Genomic DNA, 27,126 nt, shown 5'->3' with positions numbered 1-27,126 from the left:
AGGGGGGAAATAAAAAATAAGCAAATTGGATGGGATGCTAGGATTATTCATCATTTGAAATTTGAAATATTACAAAACTACAAACACCTCCTACATACAGATTGCTAAAATTATAATAGTTTTCTTAAACCACTTTTTATTGAGTTACCTTGGATACATTACTTCTAACCTCCACTACAACCCTGTAAGTATTAATATCACTATTTTGCTGATCAAAAAAAAAAAAAAAAGTGGGTTTCAGCCATATTGAATAATTTATCCAGGGCCACACAGCCAATTTTTAATCTATTTATGGAACTAAAACATAAACATATAGAAAACTACACTATTACAGTTATTGTAATGGGTCCACAATACTCAGGAAAGGCTAGATGGAGAAGATGGGCCCTGACATTGACCATATCTGTAAGCACATGAAATACTATTTGAAATATCATTCAGCTAAATGAATAAGAAAATAAATGCAAATTAAAAGCTGTAATTTTGCCCTACCAAACTAATAAACTTTTTTTTCAATATTCATCACTGAAGGCGACAAAGAAAACTAGGGAAAAATATGCCAAAATATGATCAGTAGTTGCCTAGGTATTGGGATATTTTTATTATATTCTGAATTTTCCTAGTGTTCACAATAAGCATGTATTACCTTTGTATAAGAAAAGTAAACTTTAAAAAATTGAATAAGCTTTCAGCGCAATTTGTGTAACTTCATCCCTTTATAGTATAAAGACATAGAGTGGAATGGAAAGGTGTTAGGAGAGCTATAACGAAGTGCAAATACAAAGGACTAGGTTAAAAAGAGAAAAGTAAAGACCACAAATAAGAGTATGGGCAAAGATTTAGCTAACGGGATTTTCATTTCTCCACGGCAGCACTAATTAAGAGCAAAAAGGATAGAAAATTTCAATGTCAGAGAGATACAATGGAATACATGAAACCATGTTGTTGTAGCCTTTTTAGGTATATTCATAAAAATTAAGTTACAAAACGACATAAATGTGATTCCATTTTGAAATCTCATTTACTATATGCATGGAAAGGGTCTAGAAGACTGCTCCAGTGTTCACAGTGGTTATTTTTATGTGGATGAGATTTGGGTGTTTTGTTTTCTTTTGTGCTTCTGTTCGTTTTCTAAAGCAAAAACTGTTGCTTTTTTATTGGAAGTTTTTAAAATATATCATAGCTATACATGAAGTTGCTATCATTTTAAAGTGCTTTCCATCTTTCAGCTTTTTAATAACATTTAATCTATTATTCGAGGGCCAACAAAAATTCGGTAAGTTTCTAGCCTTTCCTCAGCTTTCCAGTCATTTTTGAATGTTGGGAAAGAAACAAAACGGTCCCCACAGCCCTCTGCGGGAATACACGACACCGCCCGCGGCCGCCGGCGACTGACCGGAATCTACTTCCGGAAGGAGTCCGCCCCGCGAACCAGAAGCAAAAGAGAGCCGGCGCGCAGCATTCTGGGAAGACCTGCGGGAGCTGCGGTGGGCGGGGCTGCGGTTGCTGGCTGTTACCAGGACAACTGGAAGCGATTGGCGGTTTTCCGAGGTTTGCAGCCGTTAAGCTGCAGAGGCTGAGATGCTCAGAGGTTGTTTGGGATGACGAAAAGGGCAAGAGGGCTTGTCTAAGAGAAGACTGTCCTATCAGGAGGTTTTCTAGTCGTGACCCGCAGCGGGAACACCTGCCCTGGGGCTGTGGGTCGTGCCCCCCTGCTCTTGCCCCCTGCGGTGAAAGTAAGTGTGGTCCAGTGACTCCTGTCGCTTCTCTGATTTTCTTCTGCCTTGTAGAAAATGAAACTTGGTAATTGCAGTATCACATCGCATTGTGTTTTAATAGCAAGGTAATTTTTTTTTTCAGTTGAGGAAAATTACAAGAAAAGGAAAAAGAAAATTCACCAGTCATTCCAACTGTCTGGCAGTGACTTAAATTTTTCATTTTATTACCTATCACTTCTTTTCCCAGCACAAATGTTTTTTACACAGTTATCCTTATTTGAGGAAAATCATCTTGTATCCGCCTTTTATCATATATATATGATACAATTATTGTTAAAATCTTAGCAACAAGGAAGGCTTTGAAGATCTTAATGTAAATCTATTTGTAGTGAAGAGACAGAGATGAAGGGAATGCAGCAGGTGAAGACAATTCTTTCAAGAAGTTTGGCTGTAAAGGAAAAGAGAAGGGTCAGTAACCAGAGAAGAATGGCAAATAAAAGAAAAAAGTTGGGGTTTTTCCTGAAGAAGAGGACATTTAGTGATATTTATTATTACAAGAGGAAAAACTAGTAGTCGGAGGTTAAACATACTGCCGAGAAAGCAAATAACTGATTGAATAATTCCCTAAAGAAACAGAGGAGATAAGATCCACACTTCAAGTACATAAATTAGTTTAGGAGGTGGAACTGGGTAGGAGGATGTCAAGGTGGATTATGGATGTTAGTAATTTTAAAACTATTACAAGTTACAAGTTGGCAAGAGTAAGAAAGATCTAGATACAAATGGCCAACAATAGGTATGCTCAGCCACATTAGTAGTAATATAAATGGAATATTAAATACCTATTAAATTGGAAAAGATTAAAAAGCAGATAATATATGTGTTGGGCAAGGGCTCAGCTAAACAGGCCCTGCAGGTGGGAATAGAAACTTGTACTTCTCTCCCCTGCCCCAGGCACTTTAGAACTACATAAACTTAAAATGTGTATATACATTGTCTAAGCAAGTATACTTCTAGGAAGTTCTCAAAAGGAAATAATCACAACTGCATACATCTATTAAGCTAGATGGAGTTCACTTCAGCTTGTCCACTAATGAAAGACTGGTGAAATATATTACACCAGTACATACTTCTTAGGCATGGATAACATGGTTGCAGATAAGAGAGGTTCACTTATATTAGTTTCAGTAAGAACATCTTCAGGTTTTACTGCTTTTTGATGGAATCTCTGTTATGGAGGGGAGGCTCCTCAGAAAGTAAATCTCTTTTAATTACCTTTCTCATTTGGAGGCAAACAGCACAGTGTGGGGCCCTGGATAAGCAGCAGGTGACACTCTGGCCTGAAGATAGGCATAACTTGGGTGGCTCAGTCCCTGAGGTATGTGACTCTTAATCTCAGGATTGTAAGTTTGAGCTCCATGCAGGGTGTAGAGATTATGAAAAATAAAATCTTTTTTTAATATTTTAATATTTTAGAATATTAAAATAGAAAAATAGAAATAAAAATAAATTAATAATAATAAATAAAAATAGAAAATATTTTTTTAAAAAAAGAACATCTTCAGGTTTTATAGGAAGGGAATGTAGAGTTGCAGTCTGATTGGCTGGCCTGATACATAATCAGCGGAATGCTTTGAACCATTAAAAATTATTTAGAAGACTATTTAGTGATAAGGAAATATATGTAAAATACATTGTTATGAGAGAAAAGTGGGATATGAAAGCAGCAATATGTAGGTTCTTAACCACATGATGGTTTTTTTGTTGTTGTTCTTTAGGTATTCTGCTTTCTGCTTATCTGTATTATACATGATATATATTTTATAAGGATATATAAAATGTTGCTCATTTAAAGATGTGAATAACTTTACAAGTAAGGAAAGAAGTTGGGGAAGTTCTCTCCTGATAACCTTGAAGGTGATTATAACTCTCTGTGAAGTAGGAGATCAAAAGAAATTAGATGCTTTAAAACCTGCAAGACCTGTTTTTAAAATATATTTTATAGATACTTATTATTTATCACTGCCCCACCAGTCTCACAAAAGATTGAGCATGCTCAGAAAGAGATATATGCTATAGTAGAAGAAAATGACCAGAAGAGGCAAAAGATAACTGGAAAACAAACAAGATCAAAATAAAGGGAAGCATATGTTAATATCCAAAAAAATCATGCCAAAAGGTCCTTTGTAATTGCTAGAGGGGTGCCACCACAAATTAGTCTCTGATGTTCCTAGAAACTAAAACAAAAGGAAACGTAGTTCTAAGTGTCATATGATCTATTAGAGTTTTTCTTAATTTGCTTAAAAGAAGTATAATTTGGTATAAAAACCTGAGAAAAAATTCCGCCTAAGCTCCCTACAAGGCAATAATATGAGATTCATCTATTACTATTTTTATTTGTGTTTATTCTGTTTTTATAGAGTTTAGGAACATCTCATAAAGGCCATACTCCTCTTTACTAATTCAGTAATTACAAGCATTCATTAAGTACTGTAAGATACAGAAACTATGTAAGACAAAGTACCTGCCCTCATCTATTGTGAAAGAATAAATATAATATGTAATAGCATGTTTACAATATATAATGAATAACTAGTAAGATTAATAATGAGTATGATGAGTAATAGAATAATTAATGTGAGTAACTATAAATCAAGGCACTGTTTGAAGCAAAAAAGTGAGATGGGATTCCTGTAGTATATAGAAATACTTTCAGCCAGTGGGATCATGTTTAACCATTTGTAAAAGGGAATGATATTCCCCCCCTTTTTACAGAGATTTGATAAATTTGATAAATTGTCCAGGGTCACATGGCTAGTAAAGGACAGAGCCAGGATTTCAAACTGGACCTCTCCCATGCAAACCACCTTCTTAACTGCTGCACCTTATGGGAGAGGTAGCATTCAAATAAACTTTAAAGGATGAAAAAAGTTATGTCAGGCAGAGTCTGGGCAAAGAGAATCTAGGTGGAGAGAATAGCACTAAACAAAATCAGAAAGTTTGGAAAGCATAGGGTCTGTTTGGATAATACACACATACACCCCAGACAAGGGAGATAAATGTAGGTAAGCACTAGAAAAGACTAAAAAGGTTGAGACAGATTTTTTTAATTTTTAAGAATTAGGGCATAGCTTACCTGATAAAAGAGTCAGGTCTCGGGGCCTGATAAAGCAAGAATTTTAAGCACAGAGACCTTGAACCTGAAAATTCTATGTGAGGGCTCTTAATGGGAAATATGAGAGACATTAGGTCTAGGCTAAGGATTCTCCCCACCCAGGTGAGGAGTGGGTCTAATGGCAAATAATAGAATCCTGCTACACATTAACTGTGTAAAATTGCCCAGGTAATGTAAGTTATTTGGACCTCAATTTTTTTTTTAATTTCTTAAAAGAGGAGGAAGAAGACTGTCAGGATGATATCTTAATATCTCTTCTAGTACTAGCATCCTGTGATCACATATGCCAAAGATTGCAAATTCAAATGCCTAAATTAAGGATCTGGAAGGTTTGATAAATAAGTAAATGAATTTGGGGCGCCTGGGTGGCTCAGTGGGTTAAAGCCTCTGCCTTCGGCTCAGGTCATGATCCCAGGGTTCTGGGATCGAGCCCCGCATTGGTCTCTCTGCTTCTCAGGGAGCCTGCTTCCTCCTCTTTCTCTGCCTGCCTCTCTGTCTGCTTGTGATCTCTGTCTGTCGAATAAATAAAATCTTTAAAAAAAAATAATAAAATAAGTAAATGAATTTGAAGTAAGAAAAATAAGGAATGGTAGAGATTAGAGTGGTAGTTTAGATGCCCCATCTAAAATTCAAGCCAATTTTTTCATTAATGGGGACCCAATGTTGCCAATTTTCTAATTTTTCATGAGAAACAAGAATACCATAATTTTAAGAATATGATACAGAACAAACAAAACACCTCTACTAGCTAAATACAGTCCATGAGTCACTAGTTTTCAACCTCTGCTACAGATAAAAGAGCCTAAACAAGAATACCAAGTGTTTGAATGAAAAGAAATAAATATGAAGAAAGAGGAAGGAATCAAGGAGAATACCAAAATTTCCCCTAGGTAATGAGGAGGAGGTGGGAGCATTAAGATAAATGTTAAAAATCATGGGGCGCCTGGGTGGCTCAGTGGGTTAAGCCGCTGCCTTCGGCTCAGGTCATGATCTCAGGGTCCTGGGACTGAGTCTCGCATCGGGCTCTCTGCTCGGCGGGGAGTCTGCTTCCTCCTCTCTCTCTCTCTCTCTGCCTGCCTCTCTGCCTACTTGTGATCTCTCTCTCTGTTAAATAAAGAAATAGAATCTTAAAAAAAAAAAAGATAAATGTTAAAAATCAGTAGAAGTTTTGGAGAGAAGGTGCTTGGCGGTGATTTTTTTGAACACAGGACAGACTTCTCTGTCATAGGTGTCCACAGCACACAAACAAATTAAGCTATTGAGTTTGAGAAATCTGTGGGATTTAGCAGGTCATATGGGCACAAGAAATGTAAGACAGGAGTTTTGGGAGAGAGGATGAAACAGGAGTTAAAGGTAAAAGATTCATTCTCTCAAAGTTTTATTAAACATACATCAAAAAATATGTATTTGTTATTTCTTAAGATTCTATATTCTATGAGGGCAAAAACCACATTTTTTTCGCCACTTATCCAGCACCTAGCATAATGCACAGTAGATGCTTAATGTATGTAGATTTAAAAAATTAATAAATATACCATGTGCTTCACAGTATATAAGGTACAGTGTTGAATTAGGAAATGTTCTCAAGTTTATAGATTAGAAAGCAAGTCAACTCTTATATATATAATTAACTAATCTCAGTTTGAAAGCAGTACCATTAAAAAAAGGCACCATGGAATTCAGAAGACAAAAAAATGTTTAGAAGAAGTTACACTGGGCTTTGATAATAGATAAGATTGGATCATGCAGATGTTGGGAGGAACTGGTCAGAAGCATCTAAGTTAAAGGTGCATACTTTTCTTCTGAAAGTAGGGAAGTGTTTGAGACTGCCAATATAGTGAATTAGAGAATCAGTTTGAAGCCAGAGCCTTGAGAATGTAAATGTAGCCACATGTAAAGGTAAGGAAGGAGAACCAACAAGGGAAGAAGTCATCAGAAAGCTAAGAGAGGCATCAGGAGAATGAGTTACATAGAAACTAAAAATCCACATTTCGGGTGCCTGGGTAGCTCAGTGGGTTAAAACCTCTGCCTTCTGCTCAGGTCATGATCCCACAGTCCTGGGATGGAGGCCTGCATCAGACTCTCTGCTCAGCGGGGAGCCTGCTTCCCCCTCTCTCTGCCTACTTGTGATCTCTCTCTCTATCAAATAAATAAAATCTTTTAAAAATTAAAATTAAAATTAAAATCCACATTTCAAGAAAGAGAGGTCAGTCAGTATTGTCAAATACTACAGACAGCAGGCCAGCAAGAAGGAGGATTTAAAGCCATTGGATTTAGTGATTAAGGAAATAATTGATGACTTTCAACTAAACAATTTCTTTATAGTTGACCAATGAATATGAGGAGAGGAGCATAAGAGACCAGTAGAATTTTGATTTGCTGAGGGTGGAAGAGAATGGAGTTACTTAGGAGCGGGGGGTGAATTAGAAGAGGAGAAGACTAGGTTGCAAAAAAGGATAAATTCATAAAGCAAAATTTTACAGGATCTAAACAGTTAATGAGGAAAACTAGAAAGAGAAAAACTAAAAGAAAAAGGGAAAGAGTCCTTTGTCAAGAATCAGGACACCTGGGTGGCTCAGTTGGTTAAGCAGCTGCCTTCAGCTCAGGTCATGATCCCAGCGTCCTGGGATCGAGTCCCACATTAGGCTCCTTGCTCGGCAGGGAGCCTGCTTCTCCCTCTGCCTCTGCCTGCCATTCTGTCTGCCTGTGCTCGCTCTCTCCCCCTCTCTCTCTCTGATAAATAAATAAAATCTTTAAAAAAAAAAAGAATCAGCATTATAATTCTAACAAATATATCTCAATAACAAAGATGATATTTTAAGTAATCTCTCAACATATTTTTCCTACTTGGTTACCTCATTTCTTTTTATCCTTATGGCCCAAAGTAACTTCTGATATACTGAAAAATAATATTAGAACTTTAACTTAATAATATTTCTTTTTATTGGGGAAGGTATGTGCTATGATGAGTGCTGTGAAATGTGTAAACCTGGCGATTCACAGATCTGTACCCCTGGGGATAAAAATACATTATATGTTTATTAAAATAAATAAATAAATGTAATTTTAAAAAATAATAATAGTAATATTTCTTTTTTTAATCTTTTTTTTTTAAAGACTTTTTTATTTATTCATGGACAGAGAGAGATCACAAGTAGGCAGAGAAGCAGGCAGAGAGAGAGAGAGAGAGGAAGAAGCAGGCTCCCTGCTGAGCAGAGAGCCTGATGCGGGACTTGATCCCAGGACACCGAGATCATGACCTAAGCTGAAGGCAGAGGCTTAACCCACTGAGCCACCCAGGTGTCCCAACTTAATAATATTTCTTAATGATTTCTTAAAATCCTCTTTTTATAAGTAAATGGATATCACAGTACATAACTCCTGCATTTTTTGTTATTCACATCCCTTCAAGAATCCACTCCTCTGCAAATGTAGCTTGTGTAGTTCAAGTGGGGCTGATTCCCAAATCCCCACCAAGCCCAGATTTGAGCCCAGATCTGGCCAATGACAACCATCACCAATACTTTCACTTACACTATAAGGAAAAAGACTGTCTTCCTCTGACGTTGCAGGAGCTAAGGACCATGTAAGCCTGGAGCAGATAGGTCACCTTTGCCACCACATGGAGGCTTTTGTAAAATTGGAACCTGGAAGACAGAAACCAAATCCTGATGATGTTAGTTAGTCCAGCAATCCAGATATACCTCACGACTAGTTTGACTACTGGACTTTTCAGTTAAATGAGCCAATTAACTCTCTTTTATGCTTAAACTTGGGTTTTATCTGGACTTCTGTGATTTACTACTCAAAACATCCTAATACAGGTATCCTTCATTAGGTCAGCATCATTTCTGTTTCTTCTATGCCTTTATTTTTTTTAAGATTTTATTTGTTTATTTGACAGAGCAGGGGGGCCAGGCAGAGGGAGAGGGAGATGCAGGCACGTCACTGAGCAGGGAGCCCAGTGTGGGGTTCAGATCCCAGGATTTGGGTATCATGACCTGATCCAAAGGCAGATACTTAACTGACTGAACTACCCAGGGGCCCCTCTATGCCTTATTTTAAATTTGTTACTCTAGAATGTACTCTGTAATGTATTCCACAGTTCTCACTAAATTAATCCACTAAATTTAGTACAAATTGTACTAGTACAATCTCAATCTTAATCCCAGTGGTATTTTAAGAACTTTTTGTTGTTGTTTGCCTGTTTGGGAACTAGGCAGAATTACCCCCAAAGTTCACAGAGAGGGGGAAAAAAAGCATTTAAATACCAAGAAAAATAGGGGAATATAATCAGTTACTGAAACATATTATAAAGCAAGAATAATAAACATAGGGTGGTGATAGAGTATGACTGAACAGTCATAGAACAGAATCCAAAACTTAAGTATATATATATTTAATATATTTGCCATATTTAATATATGGTAAATCAAGAAATGGTTAATTCAATAAAGTATTTAATATTTTAAGGTCAATGAGCCAGATTTAGGGGGAAAAATAATCAGATCTCTACCTTATTCATCACTCTAGAATGAATCTCAAATGGGTACATGACTTAAATGTGAAAATTAAAGCAAGACTGATTCTCAATATATATTGGTTGGTGTATAGTTGATACAATCTTTAACAATATCTGCTAAATTTTTAAATGTGAATACCTTTTGACATAGCTTTTCAATTCTAGGTATTTATCCTAGAGAAACAAAATATATGTATAAAGATAAGGATGACAATAGAGCACTGGAATATCAAAAATAGTATACACATGTGGAATAATTAAGTTATGAAATATCTATACCATGCAATCTCAAAGAAGCAATATCACAACCAAGAGGTGAAAATTGATTCTGTGGAGGGGGGGACAAAAAAAAACTTATTTTTTACATACAAAGCACAAATATATACATAAAGTACAGTTTATATGTGGCATCGAAATTTCATGGAAGGGATAATTAAGAAAAAAATGTCTAAACAGGCTTCATGGAACAATGATGAAAAAAAAAGACTGAGAATAACTGATCTATAAAATTCATTACAGTCCAACTGTTGAAAAGAATGAGGTAGATGTATATTGACAAAAGAGGATGCCCAAGATGCAGGATGTTTTAAATGAAAAAGAAAGAAACCAGTGTAGATAGCCTTGTGGTGAAAAACGACTTCTTAAACATGACTCTAAAGCCCAATACTATTAAAGTTTAGGTTAAACTACACAAAAGATTGGGGGAAAAGATCATGGGGAAAAACCCTACCCACCCACTACCCTACACACACACACACACACACACACACACACACACACACACACATTAGAATTCAAGTTGAAACAACAACCCAAGATAAAGTATTTGCAAAATACATGAAAAAGTATATGCCATTAATAAACAAAGAGCTCTTGTATGTCAATAAAAAGGTTTAACACCCTAACAAACACATCTGCTAAAGACCATAAATAAGCAAATCACAGACACACCAAATAAGCATATGAAAATAGTTATATTCTTGCTAGTTAAGAAATACAAATAATCCCAGATTCCTGGGTGGCTCAGTCAGTTAAGCGTTTGCCTTCAGCTCAGGTCATGAGCCCAGGGTCCTGGGATCAAGTCCGGAGACAGGCTCCTTGCTCAATGGGGAGCCCGCTTCTCCCTCTGCCTGCTGCTTCCCCTGCTTGAGCTCTCTCTTCTCTCTGACAAGTAAATAAATAAAACAATTTTTTAAAAATTTTTAAAAGAAATACAAATAATCCCAGCAATGAGATAACATGTTTTCATTGGATTAGACAGGTTTGCAAAGATTGGTGTCAGCAGAGATATGAGATAGGGCTCTGAGTATAAATAGGTTCAGCCCTTCTGAAGTACAGTTTGGCAACATGTATCAAAATGTTAAATACAAATACCTTTGAATCAGCAGTGATACTTCTAGGAATATATCTAAAAGTGATCATCAGATAGTCCAGAAAATATGCATGTGTAAGAATGCCCTTTATAATATTGATTAAAAATTGGAACCAACTTAAAATTTTATATGAGTCTAAATGTACTTTTGAGTGAAAAGAGCTTGTTACAAAGCATCATGTTCATTGTAATGCTATTTATATAAGTTATGTATAAGTACACATAGAAACAATATTTTTTAAATGTTAGTGGAAATTTCTGTGGAATTTCAAGTGAGTTTCAAGCCTATGCAAAAATGAGAGAATAGTATGAACTACCCTTCTACTCACCTTCAACTCTTATCAAATCTTAGTTCATCTATATTCCCACCCACTCCTTCACTCAACCCAGTTTTTGAGGTAAATCCAAAACATTTTATCTGTAAATGGTTTAATATATACCTCTAACAGATAAGGATGATTCTGAGACAATGTCAACGCTATTACTAACAATTCATTTATGAAATCAATTATATCCAATGTTCAAATTTTTTTAAAGATTTTATTTATTTGACAGACAGAGATCAGAAGTAGACAGAGAGGCAGGCAAAGAAAGAGAGAAGGGGAAGCAGGCTCCCTGCTAAGCAGAGAGCCTGATGCCGGGCTTGATCCCAGGACCCTGAGATCACGACCTGAGCTGAAGGCAGAGGCTTTAACCCACTGAGCCACCCAGGTGCCCCAATTGTCAAATTTTTTATTCTTATGCATTGTTTTACAGTTCGATTGAGGTCCATACATTACAATTCATTCATATATTTCCTAAGCTATAGGTCTTTCTCCCTTCCTTCCTCCCTTCCTCTCTTTCTCTCTCTCTCTACCCACTCTCCCCAACCCCCAGCTCCCATCCCTAACCCCGGTTCCCTCTCCCAATTTACTTGGGTAAGTGACTGGGTTATTTGAGCTTAGTTAGGAGTTTTGAAAGTAGACCTGAGCCTGACATTTATGGACCTGGGACAACAGCACAAATAGAGCTCAAATACCACAGTTAAGATAAAATAAAATGCACAAAACTTAACTGTTCAGTTCAGTTAATTTTAACAATTATATACATCCATGTAGCTTGCTCCCAAAACAAGGTAAAGACTATTTTCATTACTTCAGAAAGTTTTCTCATGAGTCTTTACAGTTAGTTCCCCTCTACCCACTGAGCCTGGGGTTACTATGAATAAGGCTGCCATGAACTTTCTTGTACATGTTGTCTTGTGGGCATTTTCATTCTTCTGGGTGAATACTTAGGAATGAAAATGATAGTTTAGCTTTAAAAGAAACTACCAAACAGTTCTTCGAAGTGGTTTACTAGTTTACATGTACAGAAACAGTGTATGAAAGTTCCAGTTGCTTTTTGTGCTGTTAACAGATGTTGACTATCATTACTTAGACACATTAATTAGGGTTTACAAAATAGCGTTATTCTAGCATTTATTTATTTGCTGAAACGCTTCTTTAAAGAGAAAATTCCCTTAAAATGCATTTGGTTTCCCTGAAATACAACTCAAACAGGAAATTCAGGATTAATGTGTAATTCTTTATTTACCAATTTTCAAAATGATGAGTTCTCTCACATTCATCAGAGACTGACAGATAGTGAAAGGGTTTTTTTCAGAATTATTATTAACTCATTAACTTAAACATATTTGATGTGCTGAATCCATTTCAATTATCATCGTTACTGATGCTCATATTGTCCTATCTTTAGCCAGTGGGGAATCTCTTCAAATTAGCTTCTGTTTTCTTTCACACAATGCTCTAAGTCTTTGATAACTTCCTTCCCTTCAAAATGACAAGTCGTTCCAGACTGATCTTCAACCTTTCCTGCAGCAGACACAGAATCAGCCATCTTCCCAAGGAATCCTGGTTTTTTTTAATGGGAAATGGTATCTCAGAGGCCACAGTCTGGTAGGGTGTTTATTGGTAGTGGATGTTCCTGGTTTCTAGACCTTTAGAGTGGGTGAAGTTATGAAATGTGTCATTGTCGTCGTTGTTGTGTAAAGATTGTATTCATTTATTAGAAAGAGAAAGAGAGAACATGCATGAGTCAGGGAGGGGCAGAGGAAGAAGGAAAATCAGACTCCACGCTGAGCAGGGAGCCTGATGGCAGGGCTGCATCCCAGGACCCTGGGATCATGACCTGAGCCAAGGGTAGATGCTTAAACAACTGAGTCACCCAGGACCCCTGAAATGTGTTGTTGTTTTAAAGACATAACACATATGTCCAGTTGAAAGTTAGGACTACCCTCATAAGTCTCACATCTGTGTCTCCTTTTTCCCATGCCTAAAATCAACATAATTACTCATTTGCTTTATAACACCATGTACAAATAACAGTCTCAGAATACAATCTTGGCACTACAACCACAATATGATTACTGAAAACAGTTTTGTTTTTTGGTGTTGTTGGGCTAGAGGGGCCTTTCTTTAAGCCCTTTGTTATTAGGGTATATTTCCTTATGGATATGTACTCTATTACTGTGTTTTAAAGCCACTTGGAAAGGTTCCACATGTGTGGTTATGCCACCAACTCAATACATAGATTAATTTGTTTAATCTTGATTGCAATTTTTAGAGATTGCATTTTTAATGTAGCTTTGCTTGATACAAACATAAAATATTTACATGGTTCTAAAGTGAAGTCTATAAAACAAGAGCTGTCAGAGAAAAATCTAGCTTCTACCCCTCTCCAGTCTGTGTTGTCCTTCCTTCACTATATAAATAACCATTTATTTTTATTATTTATCCTTCCATTTTTATATATATATAAGCAATTATAATCTTCTAAAACAAATGATAGCATACTATGCACTCGGTTCACTCATTAAAGTGTACAATTTAGGAGTGCCTGGCTGGCTCAGTTGTTTGAGCAACCGACTCTTGGTTTTGGCTCAGATCGTGATCTCAGGGTTGTGGCATCAAGCCCTGCATCAGGCTCCATGCTGAGGGCAGAGTGTGCTTGGAACTATCTATTTCCCTCTCCCTCTGCCCTTCCCCACCTGCATGCGGGCTCTCAGGCTCTCTCTCTCTAACAAATAAATCTTTAAAAAATATATAGTATACAATTTAATGATTTTTAATATATTCTCAAAATTATGCAACACGACTACAGGTTTAGACCATTTTCATAATCCCCAAATACCCTTCATGCTTTAATCGTCCCCTTATGGCCCCCCAATTCTCCCTAGCCATAGGCAACCACTAATCTACTTTCTGTCTCTATAGTATAAATTTGCCTGGTCTGGTTATTTCATGTAAATGGAATCATACAATATGCAGTATTTGAGTCTGGCTTTTTTATTTACCAAATGTTTTCAAGGTCCGTTCATGTTGTATATGTATTGGTACTTCATTACTTTCTATTGCTAAATATGTTCCATTATGTGGGTATACCACATGTTATTTATCCATTTATTAGTTGATGGACATTTGGGTTGTTTCTACTCTTTAGCTAGTGAGAATCATGCTGTTATGAACATGTGTGTAGCATAGACTTACCCTTCCATTTCTCTTGAGTGGAACAGCTAGGTCATATGGTAGCTCCATGTTTAACATTTAGGGGAACTGTCAAACTGTTTTCCAAAGGAGCTTGCACTATTTTACATCCTTTCTCCCCAGCATTGTGGTTTCCAGTTTCTCCACATTCCTGTCACCACTTGTTATTGTCCATCCTTTTTCTGATAGCTATCTTAATGGGAGTGAAGCGGTATCTCACTGTGAGTTTGGTTTGAATTTCCCTAATACTAATGATGTAGAGCATCTTTTCATGTGCTTATCAGCCATTGGTATATTTTTTTTGGAGAAATGTCTGTTCAAATCCTTCACCCGTGTATCGATTGGGTCATTTGTCTTCAGTTGCTATTATAAGAGGTTTATTTTATATGTTCTGGGTACAAGTCCCTTATCAACTTGTGATTTGAGCATGTTCTCTCCCATTCTGCTTTCTTTTCATTTTCTTTTTTTTTGTTTGTTTCTTTAAGATTTTGTTTTCTTATTTAGTTAACAGAGAGTAAGCACAAGCAGGTGAAGTGGGAGGCACAGGGAGAGGGAGAAGCAGGCTCTCCACTGAGCAGGGAACCCGACATCAGCCTCAATCCCAGGACCCTGGGATCATGACCTGAGCTGAAGGCAGATCCTTAACCCACTGAGCCACTCAGGCACCACTTCTTTTCATTTTCTTGAGAGCATCCTTTATTGGTTAAAGTCTAATTTATCTACTTATTCTTTCTTTCTTTGGTACTCTTTTTAGCATCATGTCTGAGAAGGCTTTACCTAACCGAAGGCCACAAAGATTTATTTGGATATTTTATTCCACAACTTTTACAATTTTAGTTCTTACAATTATGTCTATGATTCATATTTATGAATTTTATGTATGTAGGAGTCTAACTTAATCCTTTTGCATGTGAATATCCAGTTGTCCTGGTGCTATTTATTGATAAAACTATTCTTTTTTTTTTTCTGATTTAATTGTGTTGGTACCCTTTCGAAAATCAATTGACTAGGGTCACCTTGGTGTCTCAGTCGTTAAGCGTCTGCCTTCCACTTGGTCATGACCCCAGGGTCCTGGAAAGCCTCCTTCTCCCTCTCCCCCATCCCATGCTTGTGTTCCCTCTCATGCTGTCTCTCTCTTAGTCAAATAGATAAGTAAAATCTTTAAATTAAAATAAAATCAATTGACCATAAATGTAATAGTTTATTTCTAGATTCTCAATTTTATTCCATCGATCTATATATCTGTTCTTTTGCCAGTACCACAATGTCTTGATTACTATGACTTTACAGTAAGTATGAACGCAGGAAGTATGAGTCCTTCAACTTTGTTCTTCTTTTTCAAGATTATTTAGTTACTCTTAATCCCTTGCATTGCCATATGAATTGTCGATTTCTGAGAGAAAGCCAGCTGGGATTTTGATAGGTATTACATTGAATCTACAGATCAGTTGGAGAGTATTATCATTCATCTTAGCAATATTAAATCTGCAATCCATCAGTATTGGATGTTTCTCTACTTATGTCTTCTTTAATTTCTTTTAACAGCATTTTGTAGTTTTCAGAGTATAAGCTTTATACTTTTGCTAAATTTATTTCCAAGTATTCTTTTTGATGCTCTTGTAAAGGGAATTTTTTTTTTAATTTCAAATTTCTCCTTGCTTTTTTTTCAGGATTTTATTTATTTATTTGAGAGAGAGAGAGAGAGAGAGACAGAGCATGAGTCGGGGGGAGGAAGGAGTGGGAAAAGCAGACTCCCCACCGAGCAGGGAGCCCAACACAGGAACTCAGGTCTCAATCCCAGTACCTGGGATCATAATCTGAGCTAAAAGCAGATGCTTAACGAACTGACCCACCCAGAAGCCCCTCCTCCTTGCTTTTTTAATTTACCAGTAGACCTGAATATCACTCCGTTGTAGTAAATATACATATTCTTCATTCCTCTTTACAACTGCAATTATTTTCTTAGTTTATGGTTTAAATTTTTCACAAGTATTGTATATGCATATAATATAACAAAAAATATTATTTATCAAATGAAATAAGTAAAATAATGTACCCATCAGATAATTACCGTCATCGCTAGTTAAGAAATGTGGCAAAATTAACATCTGAGAAATGCCAATAATTACTTGACAGCTCACGTCTTCTAAGAAAACTTGTTTTGTGCAGATTCCCTTTCCCTAAAAGGCTGTTTACTGGACAATATAACTACCTACTATCATAATCACTGATTGGGCCAAGGAATGTGGCAGTATATCCGATATCAGTCCCCTTTTCCCTTTTTTCATTCAAATGGAAAATTTATGTGTTTAGATATCTGTGTCCAAATACAATGAAAATTGTAGTTAGCCTTAAGCCTTAAGAGGATTAATCCTGATCAGTTCAAGTCAGTTGTGATAACTGCCATTTCCCTTGCCAACAGCAGCCAATGAGATACCAAAGGGTAGTCTGCTGAATGCCTTTTGTGAAAGTTGTTCCTTGCTCTTAGACAGGAACGCAAGATAGGATAGTTCATTTTCTGTCTCCTGGTCCTGTTATCCCCTGAAGCTGTGGCAGCTTTCATGACTCCAGAGGAAAAGCCAACATGCCGAGGATGATAGAACAAAAAGATGGAAGGAATCTGGGCCATTGATGAGGCCACTGAGGACATGTCCTATCTCCATTTTATTGTTACATAAGATAGCAAATGTTTAAATGACTTTGAACTGGATTTTCTATTACTTTCAGTCAAGAGTATCATGACAAAAGTACATGCCTGATTCAAGAGTAGCCAATTGCGGGGTGCCTGGGTGGCTCAGTGGGTTAAAGCCTCTGCCTTTGGCTCAGGTTATGATCCCAGAATCCTGGGATCGAGAAATCGGGCTTTCTCCTCAGCAGGGAGCCTGCTTCCCAGTCTCTATCTGCCTGCCTCTCTGCCTACTTGTGATCTCTGTCAAATAAATAAATAAAAATCTTTAAAAAAAAAAAAAAAAAAGAGTAGCCCATCCCTAGGCTGACTAGTTGGACACAGATAAGTGTAAGGTATCACCCAATCACATTGATCCCAAGCACAGAGCTAAGGCCCACATATTTCTGCTTAAATCCACAGCTCTGGCCTCTCTGAGGCCTAATCCCAGTACGTGTCCTATGTGTAGCATGCCAGGAAATTTTGTGTCCCTTGCTGCAATTATCACTTTAGCTTGAATGTCTCTCTCTCTCTCTCTCTCTCTCTCTCGTAACCAAGTGAGTCTGTCTAGAGTCAGACTAGAGTCTGACTAACTTTGGAGAAGTTAGTACCTTGGAAAATGTCCCATTTCCTTAAAAAAGGATATAGACTTTATTACCTTTAGCCTAAAAAGTATAGTAGATGCATTATACTACATTTTACTTTTCTATCTACCCCTATAACTGAAGAAGAAGCCAAAGAAAATCCATTTGATGGGAAAATGTGGGGTCAGGCCTCAAACCTCCATAGAAAGGTCTATAGTATTTTATATTTTTCAAGAAGAAATTATAGTCATTTGGAAATGTTCAGGTTTTATTTTGATTTGAGACTTAGTTGCAGAAGTTTATGGCCCTCTTTTCCAAGTACTTCAACATGTATCTCCTAAGAACAATGGCATTCTCAGGGTGCAGTCAGCTAAGTGGTCTGACTCTTGATCTCAGCTCAGGTCTTGATCTCAGGGTCGTGAGTTCAAAGCCTACATTGCGCTCCATGCTGGGTATGGAGACTATTTTTTTAAAAAGGAAAAAGAAAAGAGAAAAAAAAAAAAAACAGAATAATGGCATTCTCTTACCCAAACACAAAGCGATTATAAAAATCAGAAAATTCACATGTAGATAATGTTATTATCTAATGTCGTCCATATTCAAATTTTACTAATTTTTGCAGTATTGTCCTTTAGAGAAATCTTTTTTCCCATTCCAGAACCACATATTTCATGTAGTTATCACATCCCTTTTCTTTTTTTCTTTATTTTTCTTTATTTTGTTTGTTTGTTTTTTAATAACCTCTTTGTGTGGAGTTTTTCCTTTTTTTTTTTTTTTTTTTTAAGGTAGGCTCTATACTTAGCATGGAGCCCAATGCAGGGCTCGAACTCATGACCCAGAGAACAAGACCTGAGCTGAAATCAAGTTGAGTGCTTAACTGACTGAGCCATCCAGGTGCCCTTGTTTGTTTTTTATAACATCATCATCATCATGTCTCTTTAGTCTCTTTAAATCTGAAACATTCCTCAGCCTTTCTTTGTCTTTCATGACAGTAACATTTTTAAAGAATACAGGACCGCTGTTCTGTTCCCGTTACTTCCTCATGACTCCATTCAGATTATACATTTGGGGCAGAAACACTACACAAGCAATATATGTCCATCACTTCAAGAGACACCTCAGCTTGTATTATTTGTGATGATGTTTTCAATCTTGATCTCTCAGAGGAAGTGGTTTCAGCTAGATTTGTCTTGTTTTTCTGTTTCTTTTTAATAAATAATGGTAGATATATACTTTGAGGCTATATAAATATCCTGTTCCCCAGTAAATTTTCTACAACCAACTTTTAGCACCCACTGATGATTCTTGCCTAAGTAGATTATTACTATGCTAAACGCATAAATTGTGATTTTCTAACTCTTGCCATTCCTCCTACATTGATTACTTGGCATTCTACCATAAAAAGCCTTCCTTCTCCCTGCCCTTTGTGATATTTACCTGCTTGTTTTCAATGTCAGTATGAATTCATGGAGTCTTTTCTGTTCAAGGAGATCTAGTCCGTTCACATTACTGCTTATTTTGATGCTCAAATTATCCCTGGTTTGGCCAGAGGAGGCCCATCAACTGGCTTCCTTACTTCCTGGCATAGCAAGTGCTCTAGGCCCTTGTTGCATTTCCTTGCCTTAGCCACAGAATAGTCAACACTTCAAGAAGCCCTCAGTTTCTTTTAGAAGGTAATGTTCTTAGAACCAAGGTTTAGGGGCACTTGGGTAGCTCAGTGGGTTAAAGCCTCTGCCTTCAGCTCATGGGGCTCTCTGCTCAGTGGGGAGCCTGCTTCCCCCGCCCCACCCCCCAGCCCCTCTCTACCTGCCTCTGCCTACTTGTGATCTCTGTCAAATAAACAAAAAAATGTTTAAAAGGGGTGCCAGGGTGGCTCAGTAGGTTAAAGCCTCTGCCTTCAGCTCAGGTCATGATCCCAGGGTCCTGGGATGGAGCCCCACATCGGTCTCTGTGTTCAGCAGGGAGCCTGCTTCCCTCTCTCTCTCTGCCTGCCTCTCTGCCTACTTATGATCTCTGTCTGTCAAATAAATAAATAAAATCTTTTTTAAAAAATGTTTTAAAAAGAAAAAAGGATACCAAAATTTAGGAAGCAGGTCTCTTCATTGCTCCACACTCTTTCACCAGATATACCTAGGAAGTAGTTTTCGTTTTGTTTTAAAGAAAGAAAAAAAAAAAAGAAAGAAAGAAAAAAGCCTGAATTTTTACCAGTCCAGCACCTAAGTGTTCGTCCTCCTTCCCAAATTCCATATTGGTATATCCTCTCTCCAAAACTGAGAACTCTGGCTCCCAGCAGTATCGGTATGGTTTCTTATTTGCTCAATACTATATTATATACAAAATAGTTCCAGAATTGCTACATCTGTACCACTAATAGAAATAAACCTGTTAAGTGGAGTTCAGGATTTCTTTGCAGGTTTTTTCTGCATTTAGACTGAGTAAACATATATATAGATATATATCTATATATATATACTCAAGGTACTACATTCAAACATTACTTGAATAAGTTCTTTTTTATTCTATTTGATTATCCATTTGATGTGCAATTCAGTTTCCTTGTTTCTGTTTGTATTCAGTTTTAGAATTTCTCCCCCAAACTTATGGATTTTACTTTATTTTATAAGTATGTAAAATATTAGCATGGTTCCACAAGTCAAAGCTATATACAAATGCTTATCCAGAGAATCGTCATTCTCTCCTGTATCCCCTCCATTCTGTCCCCTCTCTCCTTTAGGCAAATTTCATTAATTTTTGGTTTATTCTTTCAGTATATATTTTTGTAAAAAGTGAGCAGATACATGTATATTATTTATCCTCATTCCTTACCCAAAAGGTAGCATATGATATACTCTTCTGCTCTTTGCTTTTTTCACTGAGCAGTAAATCCTGAAAGTCACTCTATAAAAGCTGCCTAGTACTTTATTATGTGTATATTTCTCTATTATGAATCTTCAGTCTCTCTCCAATGTGTACATATTTAGATTATCTCCAACATTTCGCAATTTACTCATTTAAAAAAATATATAATCAGGGGCGCTTGGGTGGCTCAGTGGGTTAAAGCCTCTGCCTTCGGCTCAGGTCATGATCTCAGGGTCCTGGGATCGAGTCCCGCATCGGGCTCTCTGCTCAGCAGGGAGCCTGCTTCCTCCTCTCTCTCTGCCTATTTGTCATCTCTCTCTGTCAAATAAATAAATAAAATCTTTAAAAAAATAAAAATAAAAATAAATACAATCATAGGGGCACCTGGGTGGCTCAGTGGATGAAGCATCTAACTTCATCTCAGGTCATGATCCCAGAGTCCTGGAATTGAGCTCCTTGCTCAATAGGGAGCCTGCTTCTCCCCCTCCCTCTCCCTCTGCCTACTGCTCCCACTGCTTGTGTGCTCGCTCTCTCTCTCGCTCTCTCTCTGTCAAATGAATAAATAAAATATTTAATAAAAAACAAAATCACAACCACCATATATATCCATGACTGGAGCTGAAGGCAGAGGCTTTAACCCACTGAGCCACCCAGGTGCCCCATTTTTTTAATTTTTTAAAAATATTTTATTTATTTATTTGACAGAGATCGCAAGCAGAGGCAGCTGGGGGGGGGGGGGAGCGGCGCGGAGCAGGCTCCCTGCGGAGCAGAGAGACCCCTGCCAGGCTTGATCCCAGGACCCTGAGATCATGACCTGAGCTGAAGGCAGAAGCTTAACCCACTGAGCCACCCAGGCGCCCCATGCTTCCTCACTTTAAAAAGTAAATAGTTTTAGAAGTCTTTTCCAATACTAAAATTCTATTTTTAATGGGAAAAAATAATCATGTGTATTTAAGACCTGTTATGAACAGAGAAGGTCACATACTATTTCTTTGGGTCAACCAGATAAATGAAAATTTGCTGAAAAAATATTTCTTTTTCTTGCTTCATATATTATTGACAGGTGGTGTCACTGTGTATAGATCAAAGGGAATAGCAAGTGACAATCATTCCTCTACTTAGTAAGAGCCTGAGGCTTCTCATATATATATATACACACATACACACACACACACATATGTATATATATATATTTAATTACATAATGTTTACACCTTAAAAATTCAATTTCAGTGCTTCCTTATTTTCTGCTTGGGCCATCTAATATGGTCACCACTACTCATGTGTGGCCAGTAAGAATTTGAAATATGACTAGTCCCAGTTGAGGATGCACTGTAAGTGTAATATCCACACTAGATTTCTAAGACTTAATTTGACCAAAAAAAAGAATGGAATATATGTCATTAACATTTTTATATTGATTGCATGTTGAAATAGTTTTTAGATATATTAGCTTATATAAAATGTATTATTAAAATTAATTTCACCTTTTCCTTGGGGCGCCTGGGTGGCTCAGTGGGGTAAGCCTCTGCCTTCGGCTCAGGTCATGATCTCAGGGTCCTGGGATCGAGCCCCGTTCGGGCTCTCTACTCAGTAGAAAGCCTGCTTCCCCCTCTCTCTCTGTCTACCTGTCTGCTTACTTGTGATCTCTGTCTGTCAAATAAATAAATCTTTTTTTAAAAAAATTAATTTCACCTTTTCCTTTTACCTTTTTTGATGTGGCTATTGGAATTTCCTAAGTGGCTCACATTATATTTCCATTGGACAGGACTGCTCTAAACAAATGAGAAGTCTACATAACATTAATATTCTCCAAAACAATGTTGTCACTGACTTTTAGTAAATTAAATTTACTAAGAACAATGGGGGTTTTTTCCTGTGCATATTCTCTGGGGAGAAAATCAATACCTACTCTTAGTGACTTTTACATTTTAATTTTTTGGAGTGATCTTCAAATCACTAGATATCAGTAGCTGTCTGGTGAAAGCTGCCTGTCATACTCAGTGGTGTGACCTCATTTCATGGAGCCCATCAGTAAAAGATCAGGCTGAGATGATTCATTCAGTTTCACTATCTAGGAAATTCATATCATTAAAACTGAATTAGCTCAGTACAACCTAGCTAAGTGCTCTCCCAGGTTCGGGGATAGCTTTGGTGGGAGATGATGAGACTTAACACTAGAAAGCCTCCTTTTACCCTGCTTGTCTCCTCTGAACATTATCATCTGCAAAGGGTTTTCACCTGGGTCCATAAGACGTGCTTTGGGGCGTCCATGAACAGCTTGAAATTGTATTCAGTTTTGTGTGAAATTGTATTCAGTTTTCTCTCTCTTCTAGAGAGAAGATCTGTAGCTCTCCTCAGGTTCTCCTCAGGGGCCCATGGCGGTCCAAAAGTAAAGGGCCACAGACATGAGAAATTAAGTAGTGTCCTAGCTGCTGTAACAAATGACCATAAACTTAGTGAACTTAAACTTGTGTATTATCGTATAGCTCCATGGGTCAGAAGCCTGACACAGTCTCACCAATGTGTGGGCAGGGCTGCATCCCTTTCTCGAGGCTCTAGGGGCCACTTGTTTCCTTGCTCATTCAGGCTGTCAGAAAAATTCTGTTTCTTGCAGTTGTAGAGCAACAGGTCCCCACGTCCTTGCTGGCTGCCATCTGAGTGCTACTCCCTGCTTCTAGAGGCTGCCCACATTCCTTGGCTCATGGCCCCCTTCCTCTGACTTCAAAGCCAAGGTTTGAGTCCCTCTCAAGCTTCGTCTCCCCTGCCTCTTCAATCACATCTCTCTGACTCATTTTCCTGCCTCTCTCTTCCACTTTGAAAGGCTCATGTGATTACGATGGGATTACATTAAGCCCATCTGGATAATCCAGGATAATCTCCCTCTGTTAAGGTTCATAACTTTAATTCCCTCCACAAAGTCTTTTTTCACTGTATGATTTAACATACTCACAGATGCCAGGGATTAGGGAGCCATATTCTACCTGCCACAGCTTTCCACCCACGTTTGTGTGACTTGCTCCATTCTGAGCACAGAGAAGATGAGGCTGGTGACTAGCCCCCGTGCAAGGTGCCCCTCAGCAAAAAGTGTGGGAGTCCATATTTGTCAACAGCTTCCGCAGTCTTCCTTCTGTTACTCATTAGTCAAGTGCCACTCACGCTCCCCACTTAAAGGCTTGATGTACTTGGGCGGCAGCAGCACCTCACTTCTCCGGCTCCTCAAGCCAGACTGTCATCTCCCATCACTCTGCCTTTCTCCCTTTTTAAAAAAAATTAAGTCCCACAGCTACCATCCAGAAGGGATCTAATAAAATAAGTTGCTCTAAATTGCTGAAGTCTGGTAGGTAACAACCTGCTGAAGTCTGATAAATACATTCACAAAATCGATTAAAACGTATAGATGTGTTACTACATTTCTGTGAATTGCAAGTAAGCTGTGTCCAAGGCTTATTAAATTTGTCTGCTCACACATGTCTCACATGTCTTCTGTTTTCTTATCATCAATCAACTCTGTTCATGAGGTTTTATCATGAGGACTATCATTCATCCCTCTCCCTTCTAAGGGATTTCACCTTTTGTGCCAGACCTTCAGTTCCAGGCAGCTCACAGGTCTCTTAAGAGAATATCAGTCTGCCTACATTAAACATACAGACACGCAGGGAGGGAGGTTGCACTACAGAGGAAAAGGTTAGGCTTTTCTAGACCTAGACCACCTTAAACTGTCTGCTTTGTAAAGGCAATCTGCCCTAGATATTTCCTCATAACATCCTTGTCTTTTAGAGAAATAACCAAATATAAAATGGCTTTTAGAATAACTGTCTTCATCAGTATAGGTGATTTTTTTATATTTAGTTTAAAACAAGATTTAGCAGCCAACCTAAAAAGTTACAAGGAAAAAATTACTCAGATAGTGAACCCTGGCTTGCTTACAAGCTCTCTGTTCTCTCTCTCCCTCTGCCTCTGCCTCTCACAGGTACACAAATGACTGTTTCTTCTATGTGTTTGCAATAAAGAAAATTAAAAGACTAATAGACTAATTCATGTTCAAAACTCAGAGTTTCCAGGTATTCCTTTCATTAAACCATCTCTGCGACTCTGGAGACAAGATGATGGGGCCTCTTCAGCCCAACACCTACTCAGCTACTCGAGCTCACCGTGGGAAGGGAGACACCACGCTTAAACACAGCTGTTTCGATGTAGTGTTTGTTGTTTGTTTGTTTGTTTGTTTACAAGATCTGAAAAATAAAACATCATATCTCCCCATACTCTGCCCCCACTCCCTTTATTATTTATCCTTAGGCAATGTGTAGAATTCCTTCTTCCAATCCTTGTATCTCAACTCTGATCTGTACCGTACCATCACCCCACGCCCTAGTCACCTCCAAAGGTGATTCACAGGGAGGCTAACAAAGCTGCAGCCTTTGGACCCCTTACTTGTGGGCCCGTGGGAGGTGCCAGAAGCTGTAGAGGGATCTTGGTGGGGAGGTGAACCAGGTTCCAATCAGAAAGGATTTGTCCGTGAAGTTCTGGAAAACTGTCTGAAATTTATCAGAAGAAAATATTCTGAATCTCCAAAGCATTACGAATTGGTTGTGATTTAACAGGTATCTAAATGAGCAATTTTGTACATAACTTTGCATATTTTTTTCTTAAAGGATCCCCAAACTGTAAATGCTTCAGCCCCAAAAAACCTGGTTCTGCCTCTGCTAACCTCATCACAGTTCCTCATGGTGTCCCCAGGTTTCAGCCCACTCTTTATTCCCAAGCCCCATCCCATGATCAAGTGGGATTTATTCCAGGGAGGCAAGAATGGTCCAACTTCTGTTAATCAATCAATATGATATACCACATTAGCAAAATGAAGGAAAAAAATCATATGATCATCCCAATAGATCCAGAAAAAGCATTTGATAAAACTCAAATAAAAGTTTTATTCATGATAAAAACTCTTAACGAAGTGGATATAGAGGTCATGAACTTCAACATGATAAAGACTATCTATGACAAGCCCACAGCTAGCATTATACTCAATGATGAAAAGGTGAAACCTTTTCCCCAAGATCAGGAGCAAGACAAAGATGCCACTCTTGCCACTTTTATTCAACATAGTACTGGAAATCCTAGCTGAGCAATTAAGAAAGAAAAAAATAAAAGGCATCCAAATTGGAAAGGAAGAAGTAAAAGTAACCTCTATTTGAGGGTGACATGATATTCTATATAGAAAACTCTAAAGAATCCACCCAAAAAACCTGTTAGAACTAATAAATTCAATAATGTTGCAGAATAAAAATCAATATACAAAAATCAGTTGTGTTTCTATACACTAATAAAAAACCAAAAGAAAGAGAAATTAAGAAAAGAACCCCATTTATAATTGCACCAAAAAGGATAAAACTCCTATATATAAATTTAACCAAAAAGATGAAAGATCTGAATGTTGAAAACTATTAGATACCGATGAAAGAAACTGAAGAGGAAACAAGCAAATGGAAAGATAGTCCATGCTTATGGATTGGAAGAATATTGTTAAAATGTCTATACTACCCAAAGCAATCTACAGACTCAGTGCAATCCTTATCAAAATTCTGATGGCTTTTTCCACTGAAATACAAAAAAAAAAAACTAAACTAAAATTTGTATGGAACCACAAAAGACCCTGAATACCCAAAGCAATCTTGAAAAAGAAGAACAAAACTGAAGGTTATCATACTTCCTGGTTTCAAGCCATAGTACAAAGTACCCAGTAATCAAAACAGTATGGAACTGGCATAAAAGCAGACACATAGAACAATGCAACAGAATAGAGAATCCAGAAGGAAACTCATGCACACTAAGTCAAGTAATTAATGACAAAAAAAACCCAAGAGTATACAATGGGGAAAGGATCTTCAGTGGTGTTGGAAAAACTGGACAGTCAGATGCCGAAGAATGAAACTGTACCACTTTCTTACACTATCCACAAAAATCAATTCAAAATGGACTTAAAACTTGAGTGTAAAACCTGAAACTACAAAACTCCTAAAAGAAAGCATAGAGGGTATGCTCCTTGACATCAGTTTTGGCAATGATTTCTTTGGATTTGACAATGAAAGGAAGGACGACAAAAGCAAAAATAATCCAAGTGGGAGCCCATCGAACTAAAAAACTTCTGCAAGGGAAGCCATCAACAAAATAAAAAGGCATCCCATGGAATTAGAGAAAATATTTGCAAACCAGATATATCTAATAATATATATATATATATATAATATATAATATATAATATATAATATATATAAAGAGTTCATATGACTAAGTAGCAAAAAAAAATTTTCTCTTAAAAAATGGGCAGAGAAACTGAATAGACATTTTTTCCAGGGAAGATATATGAATGGCCAACAGGTACAAGAAAAGATGCTTAACATCACGAATCATCAGGAAAATGCAAATCAAAACCACAGTGAGATTTCGCCTCACACCTATTAGAAAGACTATCATCAAAAATACAAGAGCTAACAAGTGTTGAGGATTGAGTAAAGGGAACACTTGTGCACTGCTGGTGAGAATGTAAAGTGGTACGGACACTGAGGAAAACAGTATGGAGGTTCCCAAAAAAATTAAGAAAAGAACTACCATGTGATCCAGCAAGTCCACTGTGGATATATACTGAAGGAAACAAAATCACAATCTCAAATATCTGCACCACAATGTTCATTGTAACATTATTCATA

General features: G+C 37.4%; 1 long non-coding RNA gene across 2 annotated transcripts in view; it reads right to left on the bottom strand.

Annotated features, from left to right (window-relative positions):
• Positions 1-1,915: 1,915 nt before the first annotated feature.
• The window catches only part of LOC309870016, an 82,788-nt gene continuing 57,577 nt past the window's right edge, over positions 1,916-27,126 (bottom strand). For both annotated transcript variants that reach the window (XR_014314424.1, XR_014314425.1), the window contains 2 exons: positions 8,428-8,540; positions 1,916-2,166 (listed from right to left, as the gene is read on the bottom strand). This is a non-coding gene — a long non-coding RNA (uncharacterized lncRNA). The remainder of the gene's footprint in view (positions 2,167-8,427; positions 8,541-27,126) is intronic.

This window comes from Mustela nivalis (genome assembly GCF_964662115.1).
Source record: "Mustela nivalis genome assembly, chromosome: 7".
Lineage (NCBI taxonomy): Eukaryota > Metazoa > Chordata > Mammalia > Carnivora > Mustelidae > Mustela > Mustela nivalis.
Note: the sequence above shows the minus strand (reverse complement) of the source record. Positions and strands in the feature narration are given on the sequence as shown.